This window comes from Solanum dulcamara, chromosome 3 (assembly GCF_947179165.1).
Source record: "Solanum dulcamara chromosome 3, daSolDulc1.2, whole genome shotgun sequence".
NCBI lineage: Eukaryota > Viridiplantae > Streptophyta > Magnoliopsida > Solanales > Solanaceae > Solanum > Solanum dulcamara.
This window is the reverse complement of record NC_077239.1, coordinates 38,648,937-38,654,297: the sequence shown is the minus strand read 5'-3', so window position 1 is coordinate 38,654,297 and position 5,361 is coordinate 38,648,937. Positions and strand designations below refer to the sequence as shown.

General features: G+C 40.1%; 1 pseudogene; it reads left to right on the top strand.

Moving 5' to 3' along the window:
- Positions 1 to 4,821: 4,821 nt before the first annotated feature.
- On the top strand, positions 4,822 to 4,921 carry LOC129883894 (5S ribosomal RNA; annotated as a pseudogene).
- The last annotated feature ends 440 nt before the right edge of the window (positions 4,922 to 5,361 follow it).

Here is a 5,361-nt window from a genome sequence, read left to right as displayed (position 1 = left end):
ACATTCAGGGGTACGGCGGGGGCCCTGTCCTACCATATATTACTGTTACTATTCCTAGAGGTCTGTAGACATATGGATGTAGGATGTTTGTGAGTTTGTTTCGATTGTGCCTATACGGCATTTTGTGAATATAGTTATGTTACAGCAGCCTTGTCGGCTTGCATGCCCTTATGTGCTATGAAATGAGTGAAAGAGGCCACACGTGCACGAAAAAGTTTTAACTCATTGGGATTTTTGCGAGTAGTATCCCCTTGTTCATAGTTCAGTATGACTACAACTTATAGGTAGGTATATGGGGGTCCAGGTCGGACCCCAGTAGCGACCTACGGGGTTGGGTCGTAACAGAAGTGGTATCAGAGCAGTTCTTCCTCGGAGTGTCTACAGACCGTGTCTAGTAGAGGCTTGTTTATTAGTGTGTTGTGCACTACGCCTATAAACAAGAGGCTGCAGGACATTTAAGATGTTATCTCTCTTTTCTATCTTATATCGTGCGATAGAGCTATGTTGTTAGGATGATCTCTCACTAACATATCATTGTATTTACAGTGATGCCTCTGAGGGAAGCAACGACTGCCCAAGAGGGCAAGTCTATAGCGGGGGAATATAGTTAGACCCCGAGAGTTACCAGGGCTCGTGCCTAGTCTATGCCAGGGATTGTGCTGCAATCGGCAAGCTCTACTACGCTGCCACCTCTAGAGGAACTCAGAATAGCAGCATCAGCAGATCTTGAAGCTCCAATGCCTGAGCCTCCAGTTCCATTGCTAGGGACGGAAGATAGGGCCATGAGAGATGCAGTGCAATTATTGACTAGGATAGTGGCAGGGCAGGCTCGAAGGCATGGTTTAGGAGTAGATGATATAAATACACAAGATAGTTTAAGGGTCTGTGACTTCCTGGCTTGTAACCCTTCGGAGTTTCACGGGTCGAGACTTACAGAGGATCCACAGGAGTTCATTCAACAGATGCAGCATACATTGCGAATAATTAGGGCCTCGAAGACTGAGTCGGTCGAATTGGGTTCATATCGGCTGCGTGACGTAGCCATTAATTGGTATGAGTCCTGGGAATTATCGAGGGGCGAGGGTGCTCCTCCAATAGTCTGGGATGAGTTTATGGAAGCCTTTTTTGGCCATTTTCTACCTCTAGAAATGAAATGAGCCAGAATTGATAGATTCTTACAGTTAAGGCAGAATGGTAGAAGCATTAAAGACTATAGCCTCGAGTTTGACTCATTGCCAAGGCATGCGCCCGCTATAGTAGCTGATATGGCTGATAGGGTGCATCGCTATGTGATGGGGTTGGACTATTATTTAATTGATAGTTGTGTGGCCATGGCTTCTCAGCCAGGTATGGATATCGCCTGGGTAGAGGCGTACGCACAAGGGGTGGAAGATCGGCACAGAGGACGATAGCCCGAAAGAGAATTTGGCAGAGACCAGCGTAAGAGAACTAAATCAACTGGTTATTATGGTGGCTTTCGAGGCGATCAGCCTCAACAGTATGGTAGATACCCTTATCAGTCGGCCCAGAGTATACCCCTGCAGTTCCCAGGTAGTAGATTTGATAGCACAATATATTCAGGAGCCAGTCAAAGCTCTAGGGTTTTAGGCTCACAAACGAATAGGGGTCCACGTCAATCAAGGTTATCTTTGCCCCAATGTTCTCATTGTGGTAGGTTTCATTTTGTGGAATGTCATTTTACCACCAATGCTTGTTTTGCTTACGGCCGTCAGGGCTATATTATGAGGCAGTGCCCATCCAGAGGCAGGCCGGAAAGCACAGTTCAGCCTACTGGGTCAGTTGCCAGTCCTTCTTCTTTTGTGGCTATAAGGCCTAAAGAGCGGGGTCTGTAGACACTAGCAGGCCGTGGTAGAGGTCGTGGCTAGGGCTGTTCAAAACCGTCCGCTACCAATAACCCAACCGCATAATTGGCTTATTGGCTTATTGGCTTATTGGTATTGGGTTATCGGATTAGAGGGTGGGGAATGGATTTAAATTTTATAATTAACAGCTTATCAGTGTGGGGGACGGATTACTCAATTTTGTTATTGGGTAAATCGTTAACCCATTAAAAATTTATTATATTTTATTATAATTTATAAAGTTAAAAATAAATCTTAATAGGTCAAGCCCATTTAGTTAAATAGCCAAGCCCAAGACATTAGAATTTAGGTCACTATATTATTTTTACTATACAGTCTAATGTCTATACCCTAATTTTATTTACACTCGCCTTTGTGCTCTACTTCTCTATCTCATCTCCATTCTCAGATTCTTTCATTCTCTCATTCTCTCATTCTCTCATCTACTATCTCCGGCAAAATTTCACCATCGAGACAATCAAGACCACGTCGCTGCCTGCACCTCTTCTCGTTCTGTCCTCCTCTACTCGTAATGCTTCATTAAGCAAAACTCCGGTGAGATAACATTGGTAGCAGCAACCAGCAAATATGACTCCGATGGAGCCAACCATTACAGCGACAAGAAGGCGACAGCTAGTGAATGCCGACCAAGACTATAGCCTGAGATTTCGGCAAGTTAAAGACAGATCTAGAAAGATCCGTTTTGGTCTAGGTTTGTTTTCTTAAATAAGCATGAGATTAATTAATAATCTAGGGATAAATGTATGTTCATTACATTGTAGATCCATAAGTAGCTTTGCGTGCCAAAAGTAACTTCATACAGCAACAAATTTGATATACTCACTACAGGATTGTAATTCATTGAAAAATCAAGGGTTGTAATTCATTTAAAAATTAGTGTGTATCTATTAAACATGTATGCCACAATGGCCAAGCCAACAGATGCTATATAATTAATTAATTTTCAAATGGTAAGTAACAACTAACATGCTTTATTTAAATTGTGAAACCACTAAACATACCTTAGAAGCTAAAGCAGCAGATTTTGAATCACGAGTATCTTGTTCAAGATTCTCAATTTTTGAACTAGCTCGAGATGTGTCTGCAGAACTTAAAGACGATTCAAAGTCTATTACAGAATTTTTATGTACAGGGGAAAGTGAAATAGGCCTTAACATATGATTCTTCTACATTCCATCCAATTATGGTCTTGATTCTTCCGATCTCACTTTTCCTAATAATTTCTCTTCTTCTCAGATATATTACTATTATATGTTTACAAAAAAGTAGGTAGAGTAGGGTTGTCTTACTGGGTATGTTGTTGTTCTTTATGTTGGTATGTGCTTCACTGATTTTGGCGTTATTAAACTAATGCACTTGCTACTTCTTTTAGTCCTATCTAATAATGAGTACTCTTTTTGTTTAACATACAGTCATACATTGTTGAAATTCCTTAGCATTGTGTTATTAAATTTGAAACAGGAGTAGACATTTGAGAATTGTTTGATTTAATATGATTTGTAATCATTTGTTGAATGCAGGAGAAGAATGTGCTTCCAAAATAAAAGAAAGATGAGCAGAAAGTTGTGGACACTGGATGTTGTTTTCATTTCTGTTTTTCTGTTTTCATTTCTATTTTCTATAGTTTAAAGGAAGAACATGAACTTATCTGTTTTCATTTCTGTCTTCATCTCTGTATTGAAGCTACATGAGCGTAGGTGTGTTTACTCTTCTAATCTTCTTGTCTGCCATCAAATTTGTTCACATATTGCTTACCTGAAGTAAATGGCAGAAATTTTACATGTTACCACCGATACACCATCCGATAACCGTCCGATAATTGCTAATCCGATACCGAACCAACCGATATCTTATAGGTTGAATAGTGGATTAGTACTTTTAAAAGTCGTTAACTGTTAAGTCAAACCGTTAAGCATAATAATCCGTCCAATCCGCTCGATAAGAAGCCCTAGTCGTGGTGGAGCTTCCAAATTCAGTGGCCCTTCAAATCGCATATACACCCTGCCTAGTAGACAAGGCCAGGAGACGCCACCAAATGTGGTTACAAGTATATTATTAATTTTCTTTCAGAATATATATGCATTGATATTAGGAGCCCTGTGTGGCTGCGATATGATATGATATGAACATATATATTGGCCCAATGAGGCATTGTTGGTATTTTCTGTGTGCAGGTGTTGAGATAGTAAGAAATACAGAGGAAACTTTGCCCAAATTTTCCTAGAAATAAAAGGAAAAGACAAGACCACTATTAAAGCAAAATTGATGAGATTTCGAGTAAAAATTAAAAGTGAGCATCAGGTACACGACAAAGATGAAAGCTCATGAGGCATAACGAAGTTAATATACGTGACTCCACCTTGATGATTAGTGAGATCCTGCAAGGAGAGGGTATGTTAATTTGCAGAACAACTGCTGCATTACGAGGTTATTAGAAGAATAAGTTGTATCCACGGGAATAAAGTTAGTATAATAACGAAGCTTGAAACATGAGTCATTAAAGTATAAGTACATTCGAATGGGGAATTTGCACCAATTATGAGCCCTCACTAATTACTTATTGGGACAAATGGAATGTGTCTTTGAATGCACTGCTACATTGCGGATATTACTTGAGTATCAATCGTTAGATGATATTCTATATGATATATTCCAAATACTAAAGCACCCTACGGTTGTGCTAGGGTTTCCTATAAAGGCAACCTAACGTATGGAAGATTTAACAGAACATGTAGATATGGTGCAGCACATTAAATATGTTGGAGTGGAATCATTCGCATGTGAATAGCTGAAAATAAATGGAGGATGACATGGGTACACCCTAAAAGGAGGGAAGTGGACAAGAGAAGTACAAGGGTAAGAGAAAATCGACTGACGCTATCATATGTAAATGGGAACGCTTAAACTTCAAACAAGACCCAACAAGGGATGGACGCAATCATACCCGCACTAATGCACCGGATTCCGTCAAAACTCCGAAGTTAAGAGTGCTTGGACGAGAGTAGCACTGGGATGGGTGACCCCCTGGGAAGTGAGAAAGGGAACGAAACAAGTATGACAAAAAGAGATTATAAAGGCGTGTTAGTACGATGACACATATAGAACAGAGTAAGCCAAGAACAGAAAAGATTATGACTAAAATACAACGCACCTCGTGAAAATGGCACTAGAATAGTTGTGCAGCTTACGAACATTGGCATACTAAGAGCGAGGTCAAATGATTACTCGATAAAAGGAAGTCAGTAATAGCAATGTGATTGCCATATTTAGAATCTATTAAAGAAAAGTGTAAGATGGATCGAGGCAGAACTATTAAGATATAATCGGTATTAAGGACAAAAGCCATAGCGGAGCCCTGACCTCAACCGAAGAAGGTAAGCCGCTAGTATAGTGACACTAAAGCATTTTCTGAATGGCTCTACATACCTACACACGTTTGTGTAATAATTATAGTATAACGTGTGGTAATAAAACTGGA